The sequence below is a fragment of the Durio zibethinus genome, chromosome 21 (assembly GCF_047325235.1).
Source record: "Durio zibethinus cultivar Kanyao isolate XHJ-2024 chromosome 21, ASM4732523v1, whole genome shotgun sequence".
Lineage (NCBI taxonomy): Eukaryota > Viridiplantae > Streptophyta > Magnoliopsida > Malvales > Malvaceae > Durio > Durio zibethinus.
Window position 1 is genome coordinate 9,016,551 of NC_143182.1, and position 20,380 is coordinate 9,036,930.

General features: G+C 31.0%; 1 pseudogene across 1 annotated transcript; it reads right to left on the reverse strand.

The window, feature by feature from the left end:
- Window positions 1-165: 165 nt before the first annotated feature.
- LOC111305467 (ras-related protein RABA5e-like) lies at window positions 166-1,884 on the reverse strand (annotated as a pseudogene). The gene is made up of 2 exons (XR_016331418.1): window positions 1,419-1,884; window positions 166-660 (listed from the first exon to the last, which is right to left on the reverse strand). The product of XR_016331418.1 is annotated as a ras-related protein RABA5e-like (transcript).
- Between the last annotated feature and the right edge of the window lie 18,496 nt (window positions 1,885-20,380).

Below are 20,380 nucleotides of genomic sequence, written 5' to 3' on the forward strand. Positions count from 1 at the left end.
CCGTTTTAATGATAAAAAGGGTCTCCCATACGTGAAATCTCGCAGTGTGTCGAAGCGAGTGAGTAGAGGTAGATGTAAATCACGCAATTTTGTCAAACCTTACAATTTAAAGAGGTTCTTCTTCACCTCTGGAATATGGGGAAGTAACAATGCAAATGGCACATCTTAGAATATAAATGCAGTCTTATTTTATGATTACCAAAAGATAAAAAATGAGAAGCACCAAAACTGACAAACTTAATCCTATGTAGCTCGCAAGGTAAGACTGTAGGAGAATGGGAAATGGTAACAGGGTCCGCAGCAGTTCTGGAGAAAGAGTGTAGTGAAAGAATATGAAAGACCAGAGATCATCTAGCGCAGCAGGAGAAACCCTACTTGGATGAGTTGGCCCCATCCTTCACCCGGGTTACTTGATTGACAGACAACTCGGCTTTATGTGCGTCGGAGTTTAGGGCTTTTCTACTTACTTTGTTGTAGATTTACCGGATAACAATCTTGAAAGCAGTCCGAACATTAGTAGATTCAAGGGCAGATGTCTCCATGAAGAATAAGCCTTCTTCTTCTGCAAGGCTTTGCCTTCCTCCACACTCACACCTCTAATATTCTCCAAATCACATTTGTTCCCTACCACCATTCTTGCCACAGTAGTGTCACAATGAGCTGCATGCATGATTAATTAAATGGGGTTAAAATTTTTTTTACCAAATACATGAATCTAATTTCATTCCCTAAAAGGTGGAAACTTCTCACATTTCTGGATCAAAAAAATAGTCTCTATTTTATTCCTTAAAACCAACCAGAAAAAGTAAGCTCCACCTAAAGATGTAACTTTCAAATGGTTGTATATGTGCATTAAAGATTGCTTTTATGAAAGGGGCAAGATAAGCAATAATTTTCTCTTTGCTTAACCAAATCTTCTGTTATCTTCTGATCAGTTGTCAGACCAGGAGGAACAATGGGCAGTTGGCACCATCCAAGAAAGGTATACTACAAACTTTTTGCACAGAATCTGAAAGGAGCTTTTGTCAATGCACAAACCCCACCAAAATGCAAAGCCTTAAATACTCAAAAAGAAAGAAAGGAAAAGTAATAGCTAGACATGAAAAAAGTTTGTAATAGTAAAAAGTCTAAATAAACACATTTTAGAAAATTGGGTTTTGTTATCCTCATCCCCGCTTGGATCTGCATTTTAGGAATTTACTGTAACAGAATTTCCTGCATGGTTTCTAAACATCCTTTCTCGAGAAAAAGGTATGAATCTCAGTAAATTCTTAACTCAGCTCTAATTTTCTTACCCCTTAAAAAAAAAAAAAATACTATCATCTATCACTTCCTCTCTTTCTCAAATCTCAAATACATTCCCTTAGCAACAACAAAAAAGGAAAAACAAAGGAAAGAACATAAAGAAATAAACTTACTGGTAAGTTCATCAAGCCAACGTTTAATGCTATCAAAGCTACTCCTCCTACTAATATCATAAACAAGAAGAGCGCCAACAGCTCCTCTATAGTAAGCAGAAGTAACAGCTCTAAACCTTTCTTGACCAGCAGTATCCGAGATCTGTGCTTTAACTTCTTTCCCATCAATTTCCACCACTTGGGTCTGGAACTCTACTCTAATAGTTGCCTTTGAACTCATTTCTAGCAAAACGTGACAAAAGGTTTGATTTTCCCACAGCTTAGTCATCTATCAACACAACCTTAAACAAGTATTCCTCACCTCCCTCCTCTTCTTCATGGCCAACCATCTCTGGGATGTTCTTTGCTCGTGCCTTGGTGAAATGGGTCTTTGTTGCTTGTCTGGAATGTGAATTGTGAAGTAGGTTTTTGGATTTAAGCTCGGAAGGAGTAGAAAAAGGATAGCCACGGACAAGCTACGTAATTGGCGGGGTTTCGAAACAATTAAGATTATTTTTGTTTTATTTTTTGCGTTTTGGGCCTTCTGGGCTTTGTGGGGGCTTTTCGCCTTCGACTGACTTTGGTGGAGTTTTTTTAGTTGGAATGGTTGATGGGAGTAGTGGGATTACTCTGCCTTTTAAGTGGTGGATTTATTTTGATGATTATCTTTTGGATCAGTTGGAGTGTTACTGAAGTTCGTATTTAAAAGTTATGAGGTTTGAAGGAACTCATGCTTGTTATATTTTCTTTAACTTGATAAGTAGTAGGGTAAAAAAAATGTAAGAGTATATTAAAAATAAAGAAAATAGACTTACTTCATATTGAGATTTGGTATCATATGTTTGTTTAACTTTAGTTGTCTCTTTTTGCATGTAGATAGCAAATATCTAGTGTGATTTTCTTAAAATTTCATACAGAAAAAAGTTTCGGATTCAATGCTCAAAAAATATATGTACTTATAATTGAATAATTTTTAATAATGTAATTTTGAATTTGCTTGATGTATCATTTAAACAATTTTCTTTTATGTTTTTGGATTTTATTATTTATTATTTTATTTTTAATAAATAAGGATGGCAACAAATTGAATTTTTACTCATTCTGAATCTGACTTAACTTTTTATATCCAAATTTGATTCGATATTGCATAAAACATACTTAATTTGACTCAATTTGAAAATTTTAAAATATTATTTTTTTAAATATAAAAGATTTTTTAATGTAAATATAAAATTAAATAAATATAAGATATATAAATATAAAATTATATAAATAATTAAATTATATATATATATAAATTGAGTCAGGTCGAAATAAGTTTATTTAAAACTTGACTTCAACTTCGATTTTAATTTTATTTTAATATTATCCGATTTGACTCGACTCAAGGTTTGATTTAAAAAAAAAATTTATTCTAAGAGGTCGGATTGAATCGGATCAAAATCTATTGAAAATTGATTGAATTATCATTCTTACTAATATAAGTGAAATAAGTGACTAAAATCAAGAATGACTATATATTTCTCCTTTATTTATCATTCAATTTAAGTATTTAACATGGTACTTCCTTTGTTAGGATCAACTGCTAGCTTTGGTCCAAAAATTGGTAAGGTGGTTACTTTATTGCTCAAAATTTCAACTCTGAATTTTAGGGTGTGACCCAAGGTGCTGAACTTTTAGCTTGTTGTACCACCTTTTCATCTTGTGCAAAAAAAAAAAAAAACCTTTAATTTATAGTTTGATATTCAAATTATATATTTTTATGATTTGATATTTAATAAATAAAAATTTACAATCAAGCATTTGAACTTTAATTCCATTTAACATATTATCAAATTAATTAACACGGTTAGCCAAGACATAAATTAACCAATAAAAAAAAAACCATGTGTTATATTATTTTATTTTTTAAAATATTTCAAAAAATTAATTTTCAAATTATAAAACAAAAAATGAATAATATTTTTAAATTACAAAAATTCAGAAAATTAAAAAGGATAAAAATATCAATTGGTGTGTTGATTTAAAAAAAAAAAAAAGAAACTCCGTTTTACCTCGTCGCTGTCGCAGATGCATAATGTTAAACAATCTTCCAATCCATCTACGCGACAATCATCCCAAGCCACCTCAAAATCAGCTGAAGAAACACGTTTTGAAGTTGAAGTGCAGCCTCCTTCGACAGAAACAAAGTCCAGCAGAAGAAATGAACTTCCAGTGGTGATGATTTTCCTTCAAAAACTTAAAATAAAAATTAAATTGGAAAAATTAAAAAACCGAAATGAGAAAAAGGAAATGCTCTGGAGATCTTTTGACAATTTCAATGGATACATACAAGGAAATGTGGAATCAAATATGAATACAACATGAGAGCTGGCAACAATTGCTGCAACTGTTGCTCTTTTTGGGGTTATAATAGATTGTTGTCTCCTCTGGTCTAAGGTACCATCTTGTCATTCGTACATTTTCCAGGTCCTCCATAGTTGCTATCTGATGAAAATTGACCTAATAATAGACAACAAAATCAGGATGGTTCCTTCTCTCTTCCAAGTCTTTTTCCATCGAAAGCGAACACAACCGTTTAAGAGTTTCGACTCCTTATAGATTGTTATAGTGAATGGTGATGAATGGCCAAATTTTGCCAGCCTTCATTCCTACGATTCTTCCCAAGATGCAATGTTCCTAATAAAGTTGCATTAAATAACGATTGTTGAATTGCAAATTTATGTAAAACGAAGAGGGTTAAATAAGAAAAAAATAAGTAAAAAAGCCAAATGAATTTCTTTTTACTAGAAATTTTTTGGTGTTGGTGTTAGAATTTTAATTTTAATTCAATTAATTTATATAATTATTTTTAACATATGACATTGAATAAATTTTAATTTTAATTTTTTTATTATCAAACTATAATATTTTCATTAAAAAAAAAATTGCATTTGCTATACTCAAAATACAAAATTCGATTTATCCATTAAACTTGTTCAAAAGTACTTAAAAGAAAAGGGATTGTTTTCACTAGACTCTTTTGTCTTAGTTCAAGTACCGCTCCTTTTATAAATGAGAGCATTAATTAGAGTTTAATACCTATAAGATAGTATGGATGAGGTTTTTAATGAATTTGTAAGTAAACTTAGAACAAAAATTAACATGTAGAATTAATTTTTAAAAAGTTTAAAGTTTATAAATAATTTAAATAGATTAATTATTAATGAATTCATAATAGTTAGGTAATAATAAAACTTATCTGTCAAAAAATTATATTTTTATTTAGAGGAATTCTTATGTTCTAAAACCCAAATCTTATTATTTTTTTATTCTTTAATCCGTTTGGTATTAGTTAGTAACATATTTTAATATTTTAAGGTCAAATTTGATCGTCAGACACAAAATCCGACATATTCTTTCTACAATATCATTTTTCATTTTTGTTTTTTTCATGTTGATTGATGCTCTGTTGGACAACAAGGCGCGAGACACCAAATAAGATAAGTAGCTCGTTCAATGCCTGTTGAAAATAGGTAGGATCCGGCTCCTCTCTATTGCATATAATGTACAGTGCATTTCCGGTCCCTATGCAGATGGATTCCACCTTGTATTTTTTTAATCTGTGCGGACTCAGAGTTGATAATACTCCATAAGCTCCGTGATTGCATAAAGAAAAATAAAATAAAAATACAAAGCCTGCCCTACCTTACCTAACCTAAGAAACGCCATTGATCTAACATTTTGAATGCTATATAAATCCAAGTATCAGTCGATTTTTATGCAGAAAGCTCCATCACAAGGATGTTTCCATGTAATGTGAAAGTGAAACATGAAAGAAAAGCTCTCTCTTGTAGACATCGATTTTGTTTGGGTATACTATTAATAATAATAATAATAATAAATATATTTTTTAAAAAAATTATTAATTTTATAAAAAAATAAAAAAACAAAAAAAAAAAACAAAGAAAGAGAAACCCAAAAGGGCAAAAAATAGGGTGGCTGATGCTTGGCACCAGCCACCCTGCAACCACTACTAGCTACCCACGCTCACCAGCTTACAGTCACCTTATAGCCACCACCTGTTCTCCTTTTGAACTCCTTAAAAAACTTCAATTTCTTCCCATTAGCTCGGTCGGACCCCCCTTTTTCGAAAACTTTCAGACAAGGAATAGATCTCTCTCGAAAATTCTTCGAACAGACCATCGAAACCTCCAAACCTCTTCTTTCAACAACCCCAAACACCACACCAAACCCATACCCAAATAGAAACGCAAAAACAGAAACAAAAAAACAAAAACAAACAATCCTCCCCGCAGAGAAGAACCCAGCGCCAAAGTTACCTGTGAAAGCAAAAAAAAAATCACGTCAGTTTTGTTTCAACAAAACAAAACAAAAAAAAAGGGAAAATAAAAACTTTGAGCATCGATCTATGCTGATCGAGATTGTTTTCGACAAAAAAAAGGTCAGATCTAGGAAGAGCGCATTGAAGAGCGCTTCTGGGAGTATTTTGGCATTTTTTGATCACCCGCGACAGCCGATGGTGACCCAGACAATGACCGACGGTGGTCCTGCGACCGGACGGTGAGAGAGCTCTAGAGCTCTCCCCTATTTTTTTTTTGAAACAAAAACAAAATGAACAAAATTTTTTTTTTCAGTTATATATAAAAGACTAATGAGCAAAACGACGTCATTTTAGGTCAATGAGGATCCGGGCATTGATCCGGATCCGACCCAGGATCCACACAACCTGACCCGTAGACCCGCTCTTTCAACAGCTGCTGATCGATCCAATTGAATCGATTTGACCTGGACCGAATCGTAGATTGCTAGCCCGAACCATTGACTGAATCGCAAAATCGATCAGATCAATCTAGACTAACGTTACCGGATCGTTGACCGGTCCGGTTCAAGTAAAAAAATTTTTTTTTTTTTGAATTTTCTAAAATTTTTTTATATTATTATTTTTGTTATTTTGAATTTTTTTTCATTTATTCTTGTATGATAAATTTTTAAATTTGTTAGAATAAATGTCTCATTGTTTTAATAATAAAAATGAAAATAATTAAAAATATATATTAAAAATATTCAAAAAATAATAATAATATAATAATTATTATTTTTTCTGCCTAGATGTTGGAGGGAATAAAAAATATTTTTCTAAAAAAATAATTTCGCATAGATGTTGGAGAATTATTATTAATAAATTTTTAAAAATATATATATATATATAAGAAATTTTAATTAATTTTCAAAAATCACTAAAATCTAACTTGCTTCGAAAATTTGCCTAAAGGTTGTGGATTTTTAGAGATGTTCGTATTTTCTTAAAAATAAAACCTTAAACACTATTTTTTAAATTTTCAAAATCCTAAGTTTCTAAAACTTCATAAAATCCAAAATCTCCTAAAATCCAAAATTCGAAACCCCTAAAAATCTAAAATCCCTTAAATCCAAACCCCTAAAATCCGAAACCTCTAAAATTCAAACCCTAAAAACCAAAATCCCTAAGATCCAAACCCTTAAATCAAAACCCTAAACTACAAAACCCAAACCCTAAAATCTTCAAACTCTAAAATCAAAACCCTAAACCTTCCATATCCTAAAATTCAAGCCTTAAAACCCTCAAACCTTAAAATCAAACCTTTAAAACCTCTACTTAAGCCCTTACTCAAAACCTTCTGAAAATCTTAAAGACACGTGTGAAAATCTCATTTGAAGTAATTTATTCTCGAATGTCGCCTACATGATGGGGTATTTAGGAAACTTTACTTCGTTAAATCTTTTCACGCGATTTCGTAATTCGCATTGATAATAAGATTAATGAATAAAAAGTATAATAGTAAATTACGATCTTAAATATAAACAGTCGTACCTAAGCTTTGCCTAGATGTTGGAGAATCGGGGTGACCTCATTATACTTAAGAATCCAACTTTAAATTGCATCTTATCCTACATAACATTCATTGGCATACATACGTTAGCATTTTATTATCAGTAATTATTTACACTATTCTGTCTTTAATTTTTATTTACTACTTGGTGATAAAATATTTTATAATAAAAAAAGAATAATACTTTTTTTAAAAAAAATTATGATATTACAAAATAAAAAAAATAACATTCAGAAAGAAATAATTCTTGGTACTCTGCCTAGATGTTGGAGAGTCACCAACAATTTTCTATAAAAAGTATTATTTCATTTTAAGGATTGTTGTATTAAATCTTAAGCAAAAAGAGTTATTTTAAATTCTACCTAGATATTGAAAAATTTTAAGATAATTTTTTAACTTAAAGATTTTTTCAATATTTCTAAATAAAAATTTTAGTAAAAATATTTTTTAAAACGAAGGGAATTAGTATTAAATTTCAAGTCAAAACCATTTTTATTCAACACCGAAAATAGTGCATAATTAAATGGTACCAATTTATGGACGTTGTAGGGGTGTTAATCCTTCCCCACACGTAACCGACTCTCGAATCCAACCTGATTTTTCATAGATCAAAATTTATCTTTTTGACAAACTTTAAACCTGTTTTTATAATTTTATTAAAAAGATAAATTTTTTGGTGGCCAATCACACCCTAACAAAGATTGGTGGCGACTTTCTTTTATTTTTCTCGATTTTAAAATACATTACGTCTGACGATCTCAAAATCGTTATGACAGCTTGGTGACTCCGTTGGGGATTTGTTTGAGAGTCAGGCTAAAATTTTAATTATGCACTATTGACAATGGTTGGATTTAATTGATTTTATTTTATATTTAATTTAATTTCTTTTATTTTATTTTTTGAAAACATTCGTGTTAATAAATAAAATAAATTATGTGTTAGTTATTACTTCATTTTGATTTTGTTTTTGGTTATGATTTATTCATGTTATTTTGATTAATACATTACTTTGCACACATTTTGCATATTCACTCGCATGCATGAGCTCTATACTCGGGGCTCTATCCTTTTTAGGAAGAAGTGAAGTAGCTATGTTCTCGTGAGGTGATAATTTTCATATTTGCTAACAAAATACTTTCACTCAGATTGAACTCTTTCCGTTAATAACCCATAATGGGCGAGGATCGGAGAACCTTACTAGTCTATAATAGGCGATGATGTGAGGAATAGTCTGGGAACCTTTAGACATACAAATCCTAACCTAACATATCATGAGCCATAGGAAGCTTGCCTAGGATAGAGCCATGCCACCTTTTAAAAAATTATCAAAAATTAGGATATTATACGTTATATTATTTTGTTGTATGGTTATTATATTATTTCTCTTACTTGTTTGTTTTAAATTCTTGAGTCCTTTTATTTTATATATATATATATTCTTTGATTGTGTGCATTATATTTGAATATGTGGTATTTATTTTAGGCCAATCAATTAAAAAAAAAGGGTAAAAAAATATTTTCAAAGATTAAGGATTTTTTTTAAAATTCTTTGTTTATTGGTTGAATAAAGGCTAATTTTCAAGCCTTATTTATTTCGTTTTTCCTTCTCAAAATAAAAAAATTTTGTATTTTATTTCATTTTTCGCATTTCATACATCGTAATAAATAATACATGTATCTCATCCCATACGCATCATAATAGAATAATACGTGCATTCCATCCCATCCATATCAATAGGTAGCACATGCATTTTACTTCATGCACATGCATCCCATGCACTTCTTGATAAGTAGTGCATGCATTTTATCTCATTACGTATATTAAGGTAGTGTTTACCTTATTACGCCAGCACAACACATACATTGCATTTCATACATACATATCTCATCATTCATGTAAGTATGTCATAACATTTCATACATATAGATTTATGAATAATAGGGTCGTATGGAACATACGTTGTATTTCATATCCCATAATCCCTATAGTATAACATTATATTCCTTACATAAACATTCATGGTTGATGAAAATTTTTATTTGGGTCCTTGTACATATAAAAATTCATTGTCATAGGCATATATGCATTTCATGACATTCTTTACCCATCATATTCATGTGTTCATAAACATACTTTGTGTGTCTTTGTTTTTGTGATATCCATTCAATAAGGGTAATAGTTTAGATTTTTGGTCTAAGGTCTGGAATAAAATATTTGTCTTGATAGAAATTAGAATGGCAAAAATGAGAGATCAATTGAAAACAAGGATTAGTGCTTTGGAGTTGAATCAAGAGGAATTATGACTTAAGCTTCGAGAGATGAAACGACAAATGGCTCAATTGATAGAAATGGTTAAAAGTAGTGGTGGAGTTGAGTTTGTTCCTTCTCAAAGATCATTGTCACTTTCAATTTTATCGAGTCAAGATTAATCGGTTCCTGTTAGTCTTAGCATTTTTCCAGAATAAACTAAAGCATTGGGTGATTTAAACAGTGATCGAAGTTTGAACGAACTCAAGAAAGGAATGGGTGAACTAGACAAACAGATGGCTGAGCTCAAAAGTTTGATTTCTAAATCAAAATCGCTTGCCTTCAACCAACCATCACCAACTATTTTGAGTCATAACCTGTACCCAAATCCTTCTTATGACTACTTCCAACCTCTTTTCCAAGCACCTAGGATTAGGCTCCCAAATATCATGCGACCTTAAAAAATTCCACACTTGAATCTACGTCCCCCACCTCACATTTCAGAATCACTTGTTCAGTATGCTATCTAATCACCATTTTATCAGCCCAATCTTCAATCCATAGTTTCTCAATTCACCTCTAGACTAACTATATCGGTACCTTTTCAACAAAGCAAACCAACCATAAGACAGAAAAACTCTGGTAACACCAAAAGAAAAGTCCCTATTGATCTAATACCTATGTCCTACACAGAGTTATTCCCATTGCTCCTAGAGAACTACCTCATTGCCCCTATCCCTATTGAACCTCATAAACCACCTTTTCCTAAATGGTATGACCCAAATTCCTAATGTGAATACCATTTTGGTGTTGTAGGTCATTCTTTAAAAAACTGTACAGCTTTGAAACATAGGGTGTAGGGATTGATGAAAGTCAGATATATGAGTTTTGATGTCGAGATAAAGCTAGTTATTCACGAGAACCTTTCTTTGATCCATGTCGAAATGGTAGGCGGTGCTACAGGCAACAGTAAAATTGGTCAAGATGATGAATAAAAAGCTTTTAAAGTAAATGGTTGTCCTCCCCAGTAATTATAGTCAATTATTTTTGGATTTCTTAGGCGAAACAAGAGGGAGCAAGAATAGGTCTAGCACTTTTTGGCCTCAGCCCTAGAATAGTTCGTGATGTGTAAACTTGGTACTTTTGGGAATGAATGAAAACTTCTTTTGGCCTAAATTTTTATGAATTGATGCCTCTGTCCACTTTTAATAATTGGATGTCTAAAAGTCCCTGTAAAAAATATAATAATAATGGTTGTGAATATGTCTTCATCGAACTTTTGAAGAATAATGATTGGAAATGTCTCTAAAAACTTTTTGGACATGGTGATTTTTGGTGAAATTATAGAAAATGTAATCAAAAGTGACAGGTAAGTTAAAAGAGGTGACAGATATTGAAGAGAAAAGTACATAAAAAAAGAATAAAAAAAGGTACAAGCAATGACAATGGAGAGGCATCTACCTAATAGTTTTATCCCGTATAATCTTTATCCTGTTTATCAACCTCATCACCCTGTCATAAGCCATATCTCTCAAAACCTATATCTTTGTCAACCAAGCCAACATTTGAGCTTTCAAGCAAATTTCTATCCTCAAATGGTCATTCATGATCTTGTTCCTACATTTGAATCTACCACCCGACCAATAAAGAATCGAAAGAGACCAAGAAATGATCAAGAGAAATTGTTCATCCCTATTTCTCACTTTTTACTTTTGCTAATAGAAGGTCGATATCTTACTCCTCTACCTCTAAAAATAACCCCAAATCCATCAGTAAGGGGTTATGATCCTAATGACAAGTGTGATTATCATATGGGGGTAATTGGTCACTCAACTAAAAAATACAGATAGTTAAAAGAAAATGTTGAAGATCTTATCAATAATGGCATTTTGACTTCAGAGGTAATAGAACAATGAAAGTTGTTGACTCTATCCAATTGTTAAATATGAGAAGTTGAGATGAAGAGGGAGGTGTCAAGTTTTAAAAATCAGGATAGGATGGTTTTTTTTTTTTTTTTTTTACTATGTATGTATGACATGTGCATTGTGTCTTTAGGAGTTATCTAACTTATTTTAAAAAAATTGAATACTTTGGATCTTTTTCATGAAATTTTCTCTTTATGTATTTTTTTGAATAAAAAGTCCCACATAAGTAACTTTTAAGATTTCAAAAAATAAAAATAAAAAAAAATAAAAAATGAAGTTTTATTTTGCAATAAAAGATGGAAGGATTCTTAAAGGAAATGGTGATTACTATTAGAAAAAAGCTCATCAAATACCTCCATACCTTTTCAAATACTTTTATGTCCCTAATAACTTAAATGATTGGACTCATCAACCATAACCTTTCAAGGAATGTGAGTTTAAGTTTAGACCTTAAAGGATCGAGAATCTTTTCTTGGGCAAAGAATAAAAGAGATTAATTTTGGAAGTTTATTTTGAATTTCAAAAATCAGATACTTTTTAAAATTTTTCAATTAATAATTTCATGTGTGTCAAAATTTTGCTATGACTATAGATACAAAAATGCTTGAGCCTTTTTCTTAAATACCCTTTGTTCCATATCTTAAGGCACATTAAAAAAAAAAAAGAGAATCTCTTTCTACCTAAGACAATTTATTTTATACCTTTATACATTTTCTCTTTTTTTCACCAAAAAAATGCTAAAATTTTTGGAGCCTAAAGAGCCTTTCTGAACTATACGATCAATCCTATATGACTTGATCGCCATTAAAACCTTGAGTAAAAAAAAAAATGTGGCATCACAAAAAAAGATAAAAAAATAAAAAAGAGACATCTTCAATGATTTGCTCTTCCAACCAAATGGTCATGTTTGAAATGATGAATGATCATCTTTTTCTATCCTTCTCATATATAAAAATTATCCATTTGCTACCCATTTGAGCCTATTAAATTTTTTGTTCTAAAATGCACCCTAGTCAATGATCATTTTCTACATTAAGAGGCAAAATTAGGATACAAAAGTATTTGATAATTGAAAGCATCTAACATGCCCTTCAGAGGTGAAAGTCTGGGGTAAAAAGTAAACAAGGCTTCAATTGAAATTTCAAGATTCAAGAAAGTGAATAGCTAAAGATGAAGTTAAGTATTTCTAAGGCAAAACAAAGAAACCTTAGAGATAAGAATCTAAAGCTTCAATTAGAATTAAAAAAAATCAAATTAAAAAAAAAATATGTACCTTAAAAATGAAAATTGAAGGCAAAAAAAAAAAGTGAGTAAAGTTGCTGAAATTAAAGCCAAATATTTTTTAAAAAAAGGGCAAAAGAAGAAAATCAGAGAATACTCACTAGGATCCTTAGCCTAATCACCCTGAATAACATATTTTGAGCCTATGTATCCTTTTTGTCAGAACCTTTAACCTTAGCCTACATTACACACCCTGAAAAGCCTATTTTGATCAAATGTGGATACTTGGATTAAAGAGTAATATCCTTGAATTTGTATATACTTGTTGAATTTTCCATTGATGAAAAAATATAGCTCTAAGGCGAAAACTCCAAAAGGGCAGTTTAGAGCTAAAGTCATTTTTGAGGCCTCATAATGAATTTCAGAGTTTCAAGGTTCTATTCGAAATAAAAGGTCTTGATATAAAGCCTTTTAAAGGACCAGTACCCATTAAAGATCTTTTTTTAAAAAAAAAAATGTCAGCTTTATTTTCTTCTCAAATCTTATTTGAAAAGTAATGGCTAGTTTTGACTCATATTGAAATATCACGTTTTCAATAAAATAAGTATTTTAAGAAAATTATATCTTTTGTAAGCCCAAGAGAAATCCTTGCAACTGTTGTCGAGCTTTACATGAGATATGCCACCAATGAAAAAAATTGAATTGTCAATTATCTCACCCATGAGCCTTCCAAATAGTAATCATTAATTTTTAAGAGATTCAAAAGTCTTAAGTTTTAAAATTTTTCATTCAATTACAAAGATACTTTATGTGGGATAATTTTTGATCACTTTAAAAATTTTCAGAGATTATTTGAGTATTTTGTACATAATACTGAAATCATTTTTTGGGTGAAAATGAAACAATGAAAATTTAAACAAAAATTTTTTTAAAAATAGAGGGCAAGAAGAGTCTTTGCATTTACATCGCTTGCATCTGCATCACAAGAAATACATTCATATTTACATCACTTACATTGGCATTTGTATAAGACATTTGCATTCATACCATAAGAAGAATTTGTATTTGCATCATGGCATCTGCATCTTAAGAAAATGTATTTGTAGAGGCATCTACATGAAAAGGACATTGTCATTTGCATTGTGAAAAAGTCAAATGTATCAAGCATTTGTATTCTTACGTTGGCATTGACATTTGCATTGACATTTTCAATAGCATCATTTGATGAGAATAGACATTTGTATCATGTTTGTATTTATCAACTTTGTAAGTATTAAAAAAAAAAAAAGAAAATGGGCATGTTTTTAAAGTTTTAAAGTCTCTATTTAAGATGAATCGTTCTCAATCAAGATTTCAAAGCCTCTGTTTAAGAGGAACCAATTTCAATCAAGATTTCAAAGCCTTTGTTTAGAGGGAACCTTTTTCAAAAAAGACTTTTAGAGTCTAAAAAATCTCTGATCAAGTGAAAACCATGTTTTAAAATATTTTCAAATTTTTAAAGTTTCATTGCATCCGATAATAAAGAGAATTCAAAGATTTTGAGATTCTATAAGACCTCTGGGCATAAATTTGATTCGTGGTGTTATCCCGATCGATTTTTTATCTTTTGATTTGTAGTGTTATCCCAATCGATTCTGTAAGACCTTCGGGCATGATTCTGTAAGACCTCTGAGCATGATTTTTAAGACCTCCAGGTATAATTTCGATTCACTATATTATCCTGATCGATTCTTTATCTTTCGACTTGTGGTGTTATCCCAGTCGATTCTGTAAGACTTTCGGACATAATTTCGATTCACGGTGTTATCCAGATCGATTCATTATTTTTTTGACTAACGGTGTTATCACAGTTGATTTTATAAGACCTCCGAGCATAGCTTTCAAGACCTCCGGACATAATCTCTAAAACCTCTACGCACAACTTTCAAGACTTTTAAATAAAAGATTTTTAAATTTTTAAAGTTTCATTGTCTCTGATTAAGAGAAACATTCAAAGATTTTGATTTATAAGACCTCCGGACATAATTTTGATTCGCGGTGTTATCCCGATCTATTCATTATTTTTTTGATTGACGGTGTTATCCCAGTTGATTTTATAAGACCTCCGGACATGATTCCTAAGACCTCCAGGCATGACTTCTAAAACCTCCAGGCATAAATTCGATTCGCAGTGTTTTCTCGATCGATTCTTTATTTTTTTGACTTGAGATTTAATCCCAATCGTTATTAATCTTTGACTCGTAGTATAATCCTAATCATTTCTATAGTTTTTCTGACTTGCGGTTTAATCTTAGTCTCTTTTATCTTTTTAACTTACGGTTCAATCCAGTTATCGTCAATATTTGGCTCGTGGTTTAATCCCGATCATTTTATTATTTTTCTGACTTGTGATTTAATCGCAGTCTCTTTTATCTTTCTAACTTGTAGTTCAATCCAAGTTGTTATTTTCTGACTCGCGGTTCAATCCCGATCTTTTTAATTCAAAGTCACCGTTTAATCTCGATTGTTGATAGACTTTAACTCGTGGTTTATTCTCAATCTTTTTATTTTTTGACTTGTGATTCAATCCAAGTTAACGTCATTTTTTGACTCACAGTTTAATCTCGATCTCTTTATTCTATGATTCGTGGTTCAATCTAGATCTCTTTAATTTAAAATCGTAGTTTAATCTCGATTGTTGTTATCTTCTGACTCGCGATTTAATCTTGATCTTTTTATTTTCTGATTCACGGTTCAATCTCGATCTCTTTAATTCAAAATCGCAGTTTAATCTCGATTGTTGTTAGCCTCTGACTCGTGGTTACTTCTCGATTTTTTTATTTTCTGACTTGTGATTCAATCCAAGTTAACATCATTTTTTGACTCACGGTTTAATCCTGGTCTTTTTATTCTTCGATTCGTGGTTCAATCCTGATCTCTTTAATTTAAAATTACATTTAATCTCGATTGTCGTTATCCTTTGACTCACAGTTTAATCTCGATCTTTTTATTCTTCGATTCACGATTCAATCCTGATATCTTTAATTCAAAGTCACAGTTTAATCTCGATTGTTATTAGCCTCTGACTCATGGTTTATTCTCGATCTTTTTATTTTTTGACTTGTGATTCAATCCAAGTTAACGTCTCGCAGTTTAATCCCGGTCTCTTTATTCTCTGATTTACGATTCAATCCTGATTTTTTTAATTTAAAATCATAGTTTAATCTCGATTATCATTATCCTCTGACTCGCTGTTTAATCTCGATCTTTTTATTCTTCGATTCGCGGTTTAATCTCGATCTCTTTAATTCAAAGTCACAATTTAATCTCGATTGTTGTTAGCCTCTGACTCGTGGATTATTCTCAGTCTTTTTATTTTCTGACTTGTGATTCAATCAAAGTTAACGTCATTTTTTTACTCGTGATTTAATCTCGTTCTCTTTATTCTTTGATTGGTGGTTCAATCTCGATCTCTTTAATTTAAAATCACAGTTTAATCTCGATTGTCGTTATCGTCTGACTCGCAGTTTAATCCTGATCTTTTTATTCTTCGATGCGCGATTCAATCCCGATCTCTTTAATTCAAAGTCACAGTTTAATCTCGATTGTTGTTAGCTTCTAACTCGTGATTTATTCTCGGTTTTTTTATTTTTTGACTTGTGATTCAATCCAAGTTAATGTCATTTTCTGACTCGCGATTTAATTTCGATCTTTTTATTTTTCGATTCGTGGTTCAATCCCAATCTTTTTATTTTAAAATTGTAATTTAATCTCGATTGTTGTTATTTTTTAACTCACGGTTTAATCTCGATCTCTTTATTCTTCGATTCGCGGTTCAATCCCGAACTCTTTAATTTAAAATCACAGTTTAATCTCGATTATTGTTATTTTTTGACTCGCAGTTTAATCTCGATATCTTTATTCTATGATTCGTGCTTCAATATCGATCTCTTTAATTTAAAATCACAGTTTAATCTCGATTGTTATTGTTATCTTTCTGACTCGTGGTTTAATCCCGATCTTTTTATTCTCTGATTCGTGATTCAATCTCGATCTCTTTAATTTAAAATCACAGTTTAATCTCGATTGTTGTTGTTATCTTCTGATTCGTTATTTAAGCTGGATCTTTTTATTCTTCGATTTACGGTTCAATCCCGATCTCTTTAATTTAAAATCATAGTTTAATCTCGATTGTTGTTATTTTTTGACTCGTGATTTAATATCGATCTCTTTATTCTCTGATTCACGATTTAATCTTGATCTTTAGTATTTTTCTTACTAGTGGTTTAATCCCGGTCTCTTTGTTTATGACTTGTGATTCAATCTAAGTTCAATCTTGATCTTGGTATTCCTTGACTCGCAGTGTTGTCCTGATCACTTTTTTTATTATTTGACTTTCGGTGTTGCTTTAATCGATTCTTTACTTTTCAACACACGATATCGTTTTCTTTATCACTTGACCTGACCTGTAAAAAAAAATTCATGACTTACTTTCGAACAAAATCATTGTCTTTATCTTTGCCCTATTCTTGATTCTCAGTAATGTGCAAAAAGGGGTAACTGTAGACATCGATTTTATCCGGGTCTACTATTAATAATAATAATAATAATAATAATAATAATAATAATAATAATAATAATATTTTTTTAAAAAATTATTAATTTTATAAAAAAATAAAAAAATAAAACAAATAAAACAAATAAAAAAAATAAAGAAACAAAAACAAAAAATGGCAGAAAGTAGAGCGGCTGATGCCTGGCACCAGCCACCCTGCAGCCACCACTAGTTACCCATGCTCACCAGCCTACAACCACCCTACAACCACCACCCGTTACCCTTTTGAACTCTTTAAAAACTCTTAATTTTTTTCCTTTGGCTCGGTCGGACCCCCAATTTTTGAAAACTATCAGACAAGGAGCAGACCCTTCATGAAAAGCCTTTGAATAGACCCTCGAAACCTCCAAGCCTCTTCCTTCAACAACCCCAAACACCACACCAAACCCATACCCAAATAGAAACGCAAAAACAGAAACAAAAATATAAAGACAAACAGTTTTCCTCGTAGGGAGGAACCTAGCGCCAAAGCTACCTGCGAAAGTAAAAAAAAATATATATGTCAGTCTTGTTTCAACAAAACAAAACAAAAAAAGGAAAAAGAAAAAAAGGGAAACAGAAACTTTGGGCTCCGATCTACGATGATCGGGGCTATTTTCGACAAAAAGAAGGTCAGATCTAGGAAGAGCTCATTGAAAAGCGCTTTTAAGAGTATTTTGGTATTTTTCGATCATCGACGACTGTCGGCAGTGACCGCCAACGGTGACCCAGATGACTACAGACGGTGGTCCGGTGATCGGACGGTGAGAGAGCTCTGGAGCTCTCCTCAGAGCTCTCTTTTTTTTTTTTCTAAAACAAAAACATAATGAATAAAATTTTTTTTTTAGTTATATATAAAAGACTAAGGAGCAAAACGGCGTCGTTTTAGGCCAATGAGGATTCGCGCATTGACCCGGATTCGACCTGGGATCCGCACAACCCGACCCGTGACCCGCTCTTCCAATAACTACTGATTGGTCCAATTGAATTGGTTTGACTCGGATCGAACCGTAGACCGCTAGCTTGAACCGTTGACTGAACCCAGAACCGATCAGTCCTATCCAAACTAGCATTAACCAGACTGTTGACCGATCCGATTTAGGTAAAAAAAAATTTTTTTTTGAATTTTTTTATATTATTATTTTTATTATTTTGAGTTTTTTTTTCATTTATTCTTGCATAATAAATTTTTAAATTTGTTAAATAAACATCTCATTGTTTTAATAATAAAAATGAAAACGATTAAAAATATATATTAAAAATGTTCAAAAAATAATTATTATTATTATTATTATTATTTTTTCTGCCTAGATATTAAAGGAAATAAAAAATATTTTTCAAAAGAAATAATTTCGTCTAGATGTTGGAGAATTATTATTAATAAATTTTGAAAATATATATAAGAAATTTTTAATTAATTTTCAAAAATCACTAAAATCTAACTTGCTTCGAAAATCCGCCTAGAGGTTGGAGATTTTTAGAGATGTTCGTATTTTCTTAAAAATAAAATCTTAAACACTATTTTTTAATTTTCAAAATCTTAGGTTTCTAAAACCCCTTAAAATCCAAAATCTCCTAAAATCCAAAATTTGAAACCCCTAAAAATCTAAAATCCCTTAAATCCAAACCCTTAAATCAAAACCCCAAACCACAAAACCCAAGCCCTAAAATCTCCAAACTCTAAAATCAAAACCCTAAACCTTCCATATCATAAAATTCAAGTCTTAAAACCCTTTAAACCTTAAAACCAAACCTTTAAAACCTCTACTCAAGCCCTTACTCAAAACTTTCTAAAAATCTTAAAGACATGTGTGAAAATCTCATTTGAAGTAATTTATTTCCGAATGCCGCCTAGATGATGGGGTATTTAGGAAACTTTACTTCGTTAAGCCTTTTCATACGATTTCGTAATTCGCATCGATAATAAGATTAATGAATAAAAAGTATAATAGTAAATTACGATCTTAAATATAAACAGTCGTACCTAAGCTCTGCTTAGATGTTGGAGAGTCGGGGTGGCCTCATTATACTTAAGAATCCAACTTTTAAATTGCATCTCATCTTACATAACATTCATTGGCATACATACGTTAGCATGTTATTATCAGTAATTATTTGCACTATTCTGTCTTTAATTTTTATTTACTACTTGGTGATAAAATATTTTATAATAAAAAAAATAATATATTTTTTTAAATTATGATATTACAAAATAAAAAAAATAACATTCCGAAAGAAATAATTCTTGGTACTCTACCTAGATGTTGAAGAGTCACCAATAATTTTCTATAAAGAGTGTTATTTCATTTTAAGGATTGTTGTGTTAAATCTTAAGTAAAAAGAGTTATTTTAAATTCTACCTAAATGTTGAAGAATTTTAAGATAATTCTTTAATTTAAATATTTTCTCAATATTTCTAAATAAAAATTTTAGCAAAAATATTTTTTAAAACGAAGGGAATTAGTATTAAATTTTAAGTCACAACCATTTTTATCCAACACCGAAAATAGCGCATAATTAAATGGTACCAATTTATGGGCGTTGTGGGGGTGCTAATCTTTTCCCACACGTAATCGACTCCCGAACCTAATCTAATTTTTCGTAGATCAAAATTTATCTTTTTGATAAACTTTAAACCCGTTTTTATAATTTTATTAAAAAGATAAACTTTTGGGTGGTCAATCACACCCTAACAAAGATCGATGACGACTCCCTTTTATTTTTCTCGATTTTAAAACACATTACGTCTGGAGGTCTCAAAACCGTTATGACATCTCTCTCTCTATATATATATGTATGTATGTATATATGTATGTATGTATGTATGTATGTATGTGTGTGTATGTTACCCCATATTGATGACAAATAACCTCTTTCCATAACATCAGAAGTGCTGAGAATGTCCATGCCAAAATGGTTCACAAGAAAGGAGCAAAGAGGCATCTGCCGCACAGGCTGTGAAATATCTTCTGCGTAGTGGAAACCGATTGGATTCCTACTTTTATTTCATGAAGCCTAGAGATTATTATTAGCCCATGAAGCTTCATTATTTGGTTGCTGAGCATACTTCGTCAATGGACATTAAACAATCATTTTGATAAATCTATTGGGAAAAAATGAAAAAAAAGAAAGATAAAATGGGA